The sequence below is a fragment of the Hippichthys cyanospilos genome, chromosome 1, assembly GCF_059441005.1.
Source record: "Hippichthys cyanospilos isolate Australia breed blue-spotted pipefish chromosome 1, RoL_Hcya_1.0, whole genome shotgun sequence".
NCBI lineage: Eukaryota > Metazoa > Chordata > Actinopteri > Syngnathiformes > Syngnathidae > Hippichthys > Hippichthys cyanospilos.
The window spans coordinates 15,620,200-15,633,799 of record NC_142369.1 but is presented as its reverse complement, the minus strand read 5'-3'; the positions used below and the strand labels follow the sequence as shown (position 1 = coordinate 15,633,799).

Here is a 13,600-nt window from a genome sequence, read left to right as displayed (position 1 = left end):
CATGAAGAAATATTTTACAATCATAAAATATCATGTCAGCAAAATGGTCTAAAATATAAATACTAAAATATTGATGAGCTTGTCTTGATTTACTTAAAAATGTACTTACTTATTGTAAAATACAGCCTGTTTGGATGAAAACCAAGCAAATGTTCAATTTTTTTAAATGGCATACCACCTGCCGAGCATTTAATTGTTCTGCCTGGCATTATACGACACTGGCATAGGAAAATAAAGATGCATTATTTGCAATAGATTGTGAAGATTGCCCAACCAAGTAAGTAAAACCAGATCGTTTCCTGCAGCACACCCTATGTTCTCACATTTTGTTGATGCTTGAAATTGTCAAGAGATGTCTTTTGTCACTCCATGCACTACTCCAACTACACCGTTGGTCAATCTCAGCAAGATTATGAACTGCACGTATTCAGTAATTGATCCCAAGCATGAAATGTGAACTACAAAACAGCAGATTTTGTCCTGCCTTTATCTGCATAGTCTGAATCTGAGGGACAATTTAACTCACATTTGAGTCTGCAGTGAACTGAGCATACTGTACATATGAATATATATTATTATATTTTCATATTTTCAGACTGTGGGAGGAATCTGAAGTGCCCAGTACTCCACAAAGACCGATGGAATTGATTCAAGAGGGATTGTCAATAGAGGCATGGTCACATCTGCCTCATGGTCCTTTCGTGTGTTGAGTTCACATTCATGAGTTCAAATTCTCCCGGCGTTGCCTATGGGTCCTCTAGCTTCATCACTCGTCTAACGCTGGCACGTTCGGTTCAATGAAGAGTCTGTCGAACTCATCCAAAGCTTGAGAATGAGAGTGTGACTCTTTATATGTGTGTACAGCATGTACCTTCGATTGGCAGACGACAGATAGACGGATATACTCCAGCTTACCTGTAACCCTAATGAGTCTAAGCAATACACTATAGCAAATGGATGGATGGGATTGTCAGTTTGATAAATTTTTTTCCATTCCAAAAAGCATGTACGGACAAACAAAACCCGTTGACAACAGATGCAATAATAACCAAGAGATACACATCGATACTAAGTCAACATCAACAATCCAATATAGTGTAGATCACAAGAGGCTTGGCAGCAAAGTACGGTCAACAAACAAAGTACTGATCCTTGCGGCTGTGGTCAACAGGAAGTTCATTCCTCAATAACATCAGAGATTGTCTCTGCGAGTCACTGGAGAGACAACTGCTGTGCATCTGCTGTAACTGAAATATTGATTTAATCTCTAGAAGACTCTGAGTGAAATATAAATGAATTTTGCTCCATTTCAAGTACAATTTTCATTAATAAGTGATTTATAAATAAAGGCTAGTCAGTAATGTGCAGTGCAAAGCCTAGTTATTCAAACATATTTGAGATTTGGATCAATAAATGTCACATGAATTGACTTAGGCTCTGAGCATGATGTGCAATCATTATTCATTTTAATTGCATTTAAAGGCTTAGACATACCAATCCAACGTTGTGCAAATGTGAGCGTGGCGTCACCCCGACCGTCCGCACATCTCACAGGAAAAATTAGGAAATACACTGCAAATATGCTCACGAATTAAGTACCTTCTACGTATGCATGGGAAGTAATGCCCATGCAAACCGTTGGAGGTGATAGCCACTCCTCAGTTAGAAAAAGCTAACCTCCAAGCTCTTCACAGGGGCGGCTTATAAAAACGTAAACAATGCATACCGCTATCTTTCTGCTCACAATAAACTCCCACATGTCCAGACAGACATTGTATGTTGAAATGCTGAGGGGGACTGTACAGTATATAAAGAGCTACATTGCCGAGGCGTTCTCTTGCTTACCGTTTATCTGCGTTCGCCACTTCCAGTCGTTGCTCCGACTCTAATTTGCTAGCTAACAGCCAAGCAAAGTGATTAAATATCACGACAGTCCGAAGTAGATTCAACATGTTAAATCGGCCAAAAACGGGCCGCCAATGACTCCAAAGTTAACTACAGTGTTTTCTGAACTATTCAGATGGTACACATTGCCATCCGAGCTCTTCCCGACGTTCGACGTCGCACCGGTGTATCTAGGCCTTTCAAGGACCTCAACATTCTTGAAAACTCATCAATTTTTATAAGCCTGTGTGTACCTCAATGAAATGAAAGTTTTCAATGAACCTTTAGGAAGTCATCAATGTCGTTTTAATGCAGACATTTTAGACAAACTCCAGACCTTGTTCTCGGACTCGGTTATCCTAGAACTGATGCGTGACACTTTACTGCAGAGGTTTTATAGCTGCGCACTTTTGTGGGTGGAGAATGTTGTCAAAGCTTAATTGTCACTTGGAGGGTTTCCATGAAAATGGACACTTTGTTGACCCATTCAGAGTGCTATGTTATTTAGTTGATGCTGTTTGAGATAAAAACTAAAGAGCCACCTAAACATAATTAATATCACAGTACCCAGAAAACAAGCCTCAAAACCCCATACTTTAATTGTTGTACAAGCCAGGATTTGAATAGAAAACGACTAAAGTCCTTTCTGTTTTTCTAGTGTAATGGCAGGTCCAAACATTGTAATTAACCCCGATTTCTGTGGATACCAGACGACGCCATTAGGTGTTCTGCTTCTTACCACAGGGCAGGGGAAAAATGATACACCTTTTGTACCCCATTCACTTATATTCAAGCAATATTAGAGAATTTAACCTCTCCCCCCTGTAGATAATGATATTTCAGAGGTCATGGCGCCACAGTGACACCCAGAGAGATTCATCTCTTATTCAACAGAACCAATCTCACACTGTGTCTATCAGACAGCCTGCAGCGGGAAGAAGACCATTTGTTTTTGGAGGGGTGTGCCACGGACACCACATTGTTTTCAAGTGGTGTACCGCACAATATCAATCCCGCAAATGGGGTTAGGTAGAACACAGCATTCAGAAAGTGGGAGAGGAAATAAGAAGACCCTTGAAATTAATTACTTTGTGTCTTCAGATCCCGCTCAGATAAAAACTAACCCTCCTGCTATTGAGAAACTGCACAAGGGAATTCTAAGTATTTCATCACAGACAGAAGAATGTATAGTAAATCTTTCTTTCCATTAAGTAACTTTCATTTTGATGTATCAAGGTTAAATGGAGAAGGGAGTCCGGAGGAAAAATAAGACAGGATCCCAGAGACATGTTACTGTAAGGGTTTGCCTCTGTCACCGTGCAGCAGGACCATTTCTTTTTTTCTTTATAATAATGATGAAGAGTAACAAAGCAGAAATACTACTAATATTTTCTCTAAAATCTACTTTAGTGCAGTGTTTGTCTCACTGTATTTGTGTAGATTTTTATGATCTCAACATTAAGAAACAATAAGTTCGTTAAAAAAATAAATTAAAAAAACGGCATGCTACTTTATTCTTAAGCGCCTTTCCCACTGAGGGGCACAAGTTGGCGAGTGCCGGCAAAGATAGAGGCGCTTTTGTTCTCATCGGGATTTGTTCAAGGATGCGATTGTACTTAAGACATTCCAAAAACAATTGACTCTTTTAGTGCCAAAGACATATTTATGCGTCTTTACAGAGTCCTGACATTCAATCCCAAGTACTAATTCAAAGTATTATTATTCAAAGTATTTTTTTCAAATATTACGTGTTACATATTACAAAGGGGAAGAAAGTAGTACTAAAAGTTATTGAATCCTACCCTTTGTTGTCTCTATATTACTAATGTCATATTCAGACACTGGGTTATAGACAGTAATGGAATGTATCAGAAATAAACAAAACAGGATTAATTTAATGAGTTACTTGTTCTCAAACAGTCTTAATTGTGTTTCATGTTGCAAGGACACTTTGAACATTCAAAATTTACAAAACAAAAAAAACAATTGAGAATGTTTCTGAATGTCTAAAGCCTCTATCCTGCTGAGATGTGAACAACTGTGAATTTTGACAAAGGCAGCAAGTGCACATTCATGTCAGGTATTTGAAGAAGTCTTAAGAACAACCATCTATTTTCAGTTTTGTGCAAAGTGTGAACACTTCTGACACATCTGGTTCAAAAGTCAAACCCACACGGACATTTACTTTTCCCATGGCTCAAATTTAGACCCAATTAGAAATATCAGATAGCCATCTCTGAACAAACGTAAACCCAATTTATCATTGTACATCTTCAGGGGAAGAGTCAAAATCCCCTTCCCCTCAACATCATATTTGTACCCATTCATTTGTTAGCCGTAAGAGTTGAATTTACGTGGCGCTCGTAACCACGTCACGTTTCATGTTATTCTTTTAAGAAAAGAAAGTGATAAGAGACATTTAAGCAGTGGCTAGTAAATGTAAGCCTCCAACAAAAGTCTCTTGACAAGCTCTATCTCCGAAAGGCATGGCAAATCCTCACTTTTAGGTAGTTGAACATCTCAAAACATGCCTACTTCATACTCTGAAAAGATTAGAATGATCTTTTCAATATTTTCGATTTCATGGATGTAATAGTAATAGAGGCGGGAGTAACAAGCTACGGTTTGTGCATTTACTCAGTTGCTTTTATTCACATTAAATTTTAGATCAATTTAACTTGTCAGATTAGTTTTAATGCAACACTACTGTTCCTATAAGTGACTCTTTGCATGATTATCTCTCCCCACCTGTGGGAAGAGGATATTTTTTGTGATCTCACTTGTTGATGGTGTGAATAAGTGTGGAAACATGTATTTCTCCACGCAGTATTTGTTGCGTGATGGCAGCTTAAGGTGTAGTCAGCCTTCAGACCCAAAAAGACAAGCACTATATAAAGTGGATGTTTTTTTCCATTTGAATACACTAATATTCATTTTTTGCACAGTGAAAATCTGAGGAGGAAAAGCCTATCGCTGTTTTATTTGACCAAGTGATGACAACCTGGGAAGATATACGGTACGATATGTACATATATTCTTAAACAGATGTTTTGAGCAAATGCTTGACAAAAATCTTTACATTCAACAATAAAATATATGCCAGTGACTTACAGTGAGGGCGTTTCTGGTCTTAAATTTAAACATTGCAAAATTCATTGTAAAAATTGCTACATGGCACATACTGTGCTTCCAACAAAGACGTGTGAAAAGTAAATAGAGTTTCGTCCCCAGATTTCTGGCGCCCCTCTGAGGTGTGTCCTCAGCTTCAGAGCTGATTTCACACAGACATGTTCATTTTTGTCATTGTGATTCAGGTAAGTCAAGCTTTGTGAAATTGAACACAAGAAGTCATAGCCTCAAAAGCTTTCTCAATTCTTCCCCATGCTTTGTCAGTTTTCCCGGGGAAATGGTGTGCAAAAGTGATGGTTGATGGGGCTACAGCCGCGGGCATCCACAGCACCCTACGGGCCCCATCCCCAAAATTTATCGGCGTCAATGGCCTGTCTACATAAAGAACACTAGGGGCGCACTTTTCCCATTTAAACAAGTTTGCCACAGTTGCCAAGGCTGCTAGCTTGGTGAAGGTCTGGGTTTCTGACTGGATTTCTTTTTTTTTTTGCTAAAGTACACCTCAGTCACATTTGACTGTCACTCAGTGTGCAGAAGGCCTTCAGTATTAAAAGTCACTAACATTTGATGAATGTATCTTCCCTGTCGTTGATCAATGAAGTTCTTTCAAGTTCCCGCACCAAGTCCGGTCCGTAACTGAAGAAATTCGTTTGCTGATAGGATATGAGGTTCCAAAATTTGTTTGTGAAAGGGCTGCTGAGGGAGGGCAGACGCCTGAGTGAGGCCTGCCCGCAGGGGATGGTGGTCCTGCTGGATGAAAGCTTTTCATGGCGCTTGTCCAGTTACATTGATGAATTGTAGTCCCTAAATCTCCCCTGACCATCTGCAGGCTCTAATGTTGGCCACTGGGGGTCCAAGGAGGAGACTGATGAACTACAAAGATTATTCCGGGTTGAAGCCGCTTCAACTTGTTTTTCTTCCACGACTACCACTGACTGTGGAGTTGAGATTGAATTTGGTGCTCAAAAAAAATGTCCTGGGGTGAATGTAAGACACAAAGCTGACTTCCTGGCAGTTGGGCACACTCGCAAACACACACTCAGGATGCACTCGAAACAGCAGGAGGGAAAAGGGAAGGAAGCAAAGATTGCATATGGGAGGGGGAAAGTGCAGTATTGTGTTACTAATTGATTTTCCGAGTGCATTTCAAAGAAGGTTTGTTTTGCTATAACGCAAGAGGGAGGAGGTTGATAAGCTAATGATAAAAGACATATAAAATGGAAAAAGCTTTCAGCAGGCAGATGGCTGTTGGTCATGACAGATAGAGGGATGTGATGAGAGGATTGCCACTTAGGCACACACACAAACGCACACACCAAGGAGAGAGTTCAATTAATCCAGACTAATTCAGGAAAGATGTGCGACTCCTGCTCCTAATAATTAACCCAGCCCATCAGCGCTGCAATCAACAGCTCTCATCGCTACACTCTACACATACCTATTAACTTAGCTTGCTGGCGGCTGTACCAAACATTACAGAGAAAGTGTTGTGAAGCTGCCGGAATAAATGAACAGCAGCTTGACACGCTGAATGGTGGATGCACTCATTATCCCCGCAAAAAATATATAAATATATCTGTTTCCTTCGAGGTTTACAGGCAGAGAGTTGTCACACAGAAAATAAACAGCAAATAAACACAGCAAACATTTTGAACATATCATCCGACTACATTTTAGACTGTGTCCACAAAGTCTCTTTACACGAGATTTATTTTAATAATTATTGATTTGTTTGTTTGCTTGCTCGTATGCTCATTTTAACATGAGTTATTCTGGAATTGGAGGACATTTTAGCTTCAAAATTCTTAAAAAGTAAACTTTCATTTTTCTGATGTCCAGCTACATATGCAGTACATCAATAATAGGTACCATATTTTCTGGACTACCAACTGTACCAGTATATAGCTGCAGCTGCAAAAATTGAGCCCAAAAACATTTTTTGTGATGGATAAACCGCACTAGACTATAAGCCACAGGTCATAACATCAGATATTTATGCAAAAAGATAGTATATGAACGTTTTTACATTTTCATTAATTTATTTTTTAATTGTATGCCAACAGCAACATCCTCTATTTAACAGACCGAACATGCCTGGCTCCTCTCAACGCGGAGGGGCAGTGGCACGACACTGAGTCCCTCCCGGTATAAATAAAAATGTCCTAATATTGTTACAAGAGCAGATAAAATACATGCACATTTGGGATACGTAAGACAAATTATTAGGTGTCATACTGTCATCCCATAAAGGACATTATAGTTCAATCACCGTCAAGTATGAAGATTTTATGGCTTATGAAAAACAATGTAACGCATTTTCTTAACAAAGCGATGCTGCTTCATTATTAAACATAATATTGCACACTATATCGTTCTTCACAATTTATTCTTAAGAAGAAGCCCTCGCCCCTTTTACTTCTCGGCTCATGTTATCATTCGTGTGTGTATTCCTCGCGTAACGTTTGTTAAAACTACAGTATATTTAAGTAAAAGTTCATTCCATGACCATAGTTAAAAGACAATGTGATGATCAGCAATGTTTGTTAGTGTTTGCAGCTCATTTGCTTAGACATAAATTACACTTTGCTGACAGCAAGGGGTAACACAAAGCTAATGATTATTTTCATACGGTTGATCCATTGGGGTGTTCTTTGGGGTAATCCAGCCGTTTGACTCTAAGTAGGCTTTTAAATGGCATCATGCCAGCATAATGGAAATAACCCTCATTTGCCTTTTAGTACACATGCAGCACACGCGGGGAGTGAAAGGGAGACAAGCGAAGATGCAGGGAAACATGTCGTATAGTTAAAATGTGACTGAAGACCCCTGCAGGGACAGAGAAGCAGGACGGATGAAATAAAGCAAGATTATAGTGAACCGTCCGCAAGAGGAGGTGGAAAAAAAACGTATACTGTATCTGAAATTGGGTGCTTTCTCTTCCTCCCAATTTCCCAAAAAGAACCATCTTCTTTCCCAGGTATCTGCATTCCGTCAGTCTATTTTGAATTGTGCATTTCATATATCATCCCTTACTCAAGGGACACGGAACTGCAGGGAGGATGGTGTGTGTGTGTAAGGTGTGTGTGCAGGGGGGGGGGCTTCATCCCAAGTTATAAAAGAGGCTCTTGGCTATGCGTATGTTCTCAGTAATTAGGAAAGGTGCCAAAGTTTGGATTTAATATGGCCCTGGGTGAGTGTGCAAGAGCTTGTTAGGGAAGTCTTTAGTCCAGACCCTGAGGAGCATGTCAAGCATTGCTGTGTCAAAGGGCTCATCAGTCATTAACACTGCGCTCCCCGCCACAGCGGGGTCTGCATTAGGCACAAAGAGGGTCTACATCATCATCTCTCCTCAGCCTCAGATGGCAAATCTTTCAAACAGACCTCCTCAGAGGAAGGATTTCAAGAGCGTCAACCAGCTGAACTGTGCCTCAGAGCAGGAAATGATTGCCGTGATACGGGCCGTCCACATGAGGACCTTCCGATGACTACATTTTGAAGTGTGTGTTTTGGGGTTGCGACTAAGGGAATCAGGTGGAATCCAAATTCATTGTAAGGCCACTTGAAAAGACTCCAGCTATTTATGAGCATCTGCAGTCTGCTAATATTCACATCTGCCAAAGTGCTTCTGTTTCTTCTTGACTGTCTTCAAAAGATGAGTGCCCCCCATTTAAATATAAAAATCAAAACAAGACTTGTTTTACAATACACTTTCAACAAATACTCCTCAAAACAATCCACTTAGATGCTTGTACTCTCTTTTCATTCTATTACAGTTCTGTAGTCTTCATTATACTGTACACATGTGCAATGTATTGTGTTCCACAGATGAACAATGGTGTAACCTTCAGCACATTCCAAACTACTTTGTCATCCAACCCTTATTGTTTGTGTGGTTGTGTGTGGGTTTTTTTTTTTGTGTGTGTGTTTTTGTGTCATAATGACAAGCAAGCCATGTTTGCCACTTGCCTAAAAAGACCTCGATGTTTGCCTGGGTAATGATAATTGTAAAGAGGACAATGGGAAAATATCAAACATTTCAACTGTATTTGACACTTCGCTTCCTGTTTCTTCCCACAAGCTGTGGGTATTTAATTGGATAGGAGACACACTGAGCTGAGATGAGAAGCTTAGTAGCAAGGGTTAGCGACTCACACTCAAAAATGTTCAACTTAACTCCCGAAGCGACCTCACTACTCATCATTCTAAGCTACACTTTGCCCCTAATAAGTTCATTAGCTCGACATTGGGTCAACAGCCCACAATTTGCGTCATATTAACAATTGTACTTAATGATCACTGTAATTCACCATTCATTTTGGCTTTGATGAGATTCTCCTGCAACAACAGTAAATCCAGGCTTGAATTTCAAGAGGTGATATTCTAGACAACAATTTTAATTGGACGTGTACTTAAAATATTTGCATACATGTGTGAATGCCCTCATCACTAAATGTAAAATTATATTAATTGGGGAGTTACACAACCAATCTAAAAACGGACAAGAACATTTTTGGGTTGACCTCCCCTTAAATTTTTTTGAAACCTACCATTTAGTTACTTATAAACTGTCTTTCACAGACGGCGCAAACTGGTACACTTAGCCTCGCTAGCTTCATCAATTTCAGAACTTTGCTCGTCTTAAAATATTGTTTCCAACAGGAGCAGGAAGACAGAAGGACTTAATAGCGAGGAACAAGAGCAGCAGAGTGAAGTGAAGTTGCATCAGTGTGGCCACAATGCTCTGTCCAATGAATTACAGATAACAATTGTACGCTTCCAAGAACTCTATTTATCATAGCCAACATCCAGACACTTTTGTGGCTTCACGACACTGAAAGCAACACTTGGCCTTGCTCTTTCAATACTTGTTCTGTAAGAGCAGTAAGCGCACCGATTTTTCTTTCCTTACGTGTGGCTTCTCTCACATTTAAGTAAACAGGTATGTGTCATCATACGGACAGATACCTCACATTAGCAACGCTGAGAGGGTCAAGACGCGTTTTTATTTATTTATTTTATTTCATCAAAGAATCTCTGGTACTTGAGTTACTCTGCATCGCGATGCATTTGTAGTCCACACTTGCAACACTTGTTATTCTGCTCCATCACGGCACAAACTAACCAACCAAACTCATCCAGGCAGATGTGACGTTATTTGCAGCCTTTATTGCAAAACTACAAAATGACATGAATGAATGCATCTAAGAACCAGCGGAGCTGCAGTAGAAAGCATAGATGATTCATTTTCAGAGGTAACTGAACTCAGTGGGGTGAGACGCTGTCTGCCAACACCACGTGTGAGACAGTAAATAAGACAAATGTTCCCTCTTATTGCATTCCTGTGCTTCATCTTTTTGACTTTGACATACAAGCCGCATGTAGACATTCAGGAAACGTGGAAAATACATACGGTATTGGGGATGACTCTGCTTTCTCTTACCGGGTTTCAAAATAAATTAGCAATCTCTTTATCTGTGAGAAAGACTATTGAATTGTCAGTAATTAAAAATATGAAAACATTCGCACGCAAATATTGTACGTGTAATACTAGTATATACAACACCTGTCACCTATGTGTATTAACAGTAAATGTACTGTATATACATACTGTATATTTATGTTTTTACAAGTATGTTTTTAATTTTCCTGTATGTCATTTTCAAATGTGTTCAAAAATGTGTAAATATACATGCAAAATGCATAAAACCTAGCATTTTTGCCCAGAACCCTAAGGGTTATGCCCACCAACACCTCATGGCAATATGGGTAAAAATCCCAAGTTTTCAAGTATATTTGGGCCTATTTGCAAATACGTTCAAACATATGTGCAAGTAAGCTTGAATGCATTTGTATGCACAGTACTTGTAAATACAGTATGTTTTAACATACATATCAGTTTGTTTTAATTTTAACATATTAGTGTGTCGAAAAATGTTTTAGACAACATTGGCAGCTCCACAGTTCTATCTTTCTCTGTCTAAACTAAATCAACAGACACTTTGATTCAATAATATTCAAAGGGCCTTGGTTCTGGTATTTTAAACATTCCAAGTTAACTATAACCATAGATACGTACATTATCATATTTCACCTTTGGCAAAATTGCAATTTAGTTTCATACAAAACGTAAGTTATTTGGTTGCTGTATTTCGAACCCGAAAGCAAGATACCTGGCTCCCTTAAATCCCGCCTCTCAATGTGCAGCCACCTCGCTCCTTTTATCAATAGCGTATCAGCATTTCTATTATTTATCAGCAGCGGGACAGTGCACTGCTGACAGCTAGTAAAATGTGGGCGTGTGTTTAGTCTGCATAGATGGTATGGGGGCGGTACTCGATCCGTGACGTAACTGATGAAGCTGCCGTTTTCTCTAATTGGAGGTGGTTGGTACTGAGTGTGCAGCAGTGAGCAGGGATGTTCAGAGATGGACGATTGAAGGCAACCTTCACTTTTGGACTGTTTTTGTTAAAGAAATAGCATTCTAACATGGTTATCATGGTAGGCTGCGCCGAATTACTGAACTATTGTACTTTGTGGTGACATTTCATGCTCAATTCACTTTTGAAGTTAATCCTCAAGAATCTCCCTGGCAGTATTGTGGTGGCAGAACAATGAAGTCGTAGTTGGCATAGTCTAAACTTTAGACTAAATATCACTTTTAGACTCCAAAGGTTCTGGGTTGGATTTTTTGTGTGGCGTATACATGGACATGCCCCATTGCTTGAATTGATTTTTTGTCTCTGGCTTCCTCCAACATCCGCAAAACATGTTGGTTTCATCTAAGATTCTAAATTGTCCATAATTGTGAATTAGAGTGCAAATGTTTGCTTCTCTCTCTGAGTTTAATATTGACTGGCGTCCAGTCCCTTGTGCACCACTCCTCTTGCCCAGTCAGCCAGAAGCAGTCCAGAACTGGATAAATGTTTACTTTAGATTACAATCTGCTTCATACTTACACTTTAATGACGATAGCAACAGTGTGAAGCTAGATATGGAGAATAACATTTGCTCATTGGCCAACCCAGGAAATAATAAACATAGACACTTTTGTGTATTGTGCTGCTGTCAAAGACATTTCATACACCCCCTAATTTGTTATAACATCCTTGGCATCCGTCATAAGAGTGGTCATCAATTGGGTGATACTAGCGCCTGTAAAACGATGATGGGGAGATTAAGTTGTCAAGTCTCTTTTTCTCAATCACTTGCACACACTTGCTCCACTGCTGGTCGCTGAAAAGAAACACATTAAGCTTTTAGTGCATGTTTTACTTTTCGCTGTAAAATTCTATGCCGTGTTTTTAGTGTTTTGAGGGGCAGCAGTTTTCAAGGCGCTGCACAAAGCGCTTATAAAACTGTTGATGAAAGACTTGTCAGATTGTTCGCTCTGCCTGTGTCTCACGCAAGACACTAAGGTGGCAAATTAAAATGAAGGATATGCAAGGACATAGCTAATATCATTAATGTATATCAATTTGGATTTTATACAAAACTCTACTACAGCTCACATACTGTACTATACTGCTCATATTTTCGTGTATGTGATGTCCAGAATTGTTTCTATTATTTCTATTTGAACCGTTTGTGGAAAAAGTGAAAGTAGAGGGAGAAGCGATGGCTTCCCAACCGAGACGTGGTGTGTTCGATCCCAAATCCTGACAACTATGTCAAAGTGTCCTTGAGCAAGACACTGAGCCCTAATTTGCTCCCAGTGGACCAGGCAGCTTTCTCCATTAGTGTATGAATGTGTTTAAATGGGGGAATGTGAGCATTTGTAAAGTTTTGTCAACACCACGTGGAGTAGAATGTGTTTTAAATGACCACCCAATTTATCGTGGATGTAAATTAATTTTATACTTGGTTTTCCATCCATTCATTAGCAACATATTTTATTTGTGTACAGTATATAATATCTAATACCGCTTCATCATGTTCGCTTTAAAACATGGACGCCACTAACACAGCATGAGTTTGCAGACCAGAGAGTCCGATTGAGTTAATGTTCATTTACAGTAACCTAAATGTATTTAGGACCCAAACAATTCATTGATTTGTACACCGGTAGCGGAATCTTAAAATCTTTTCTTCAGCTTAGTGGGACCCAATGGAATAACCTGGCAAGAGCCAAACTGATCATGTGAATCACTCAAAGGAGTTCTCCACATTAATATCAATCTGGAACCGTTCCAATGTGATCTGCTCGGAAACGGTAGAACGTTCAGTACGATACTTCAAACAGGCTTAGTGATGCGGTAATGTGTGCGTGCCTTCATCACGGCAACGGATTAAAATGTCAACAATGGCTCACTCCTTGCGCCGTCCTCGCTCCGAAGCTTCAACTTTTTCGCCAGTTAGACGGCCGGATAACGACGTTTCAAAATGATCAGACTGCGTTTCCTTTTTGTCTGCTTTATTTTGAACAATGGTCATCAACCATTACCCTCTTTAGGTCTCTGTAAAACTAGGAAAAACAAAACACGCAATCAGCTAACGATACAGAGCAGTTCTCAAGCTAACAAGTTACACAACAAAAAATACTCTCATTTTCAGTGTCTCCAACTCTAAACGAAACAAATGAACAGTGTCA

The 13,600-nt window shown here is 39.5% G+C and overlaps 1 protein-coding gene across 2 annotated transcripts in view; it reads right to left on the bottom strand.

The window, feature by feature from the left end:
* Positions 1 to 13,600, bottom strand: part of LOC148429418 (GDNF family receptor alpha-2-like) — an 80,823-nt gene that overhangs the window by 40,914 nt on the left and 26,309 nt on the right. The gene's annotated exons all lie outside the window — the stretch shown is intronic.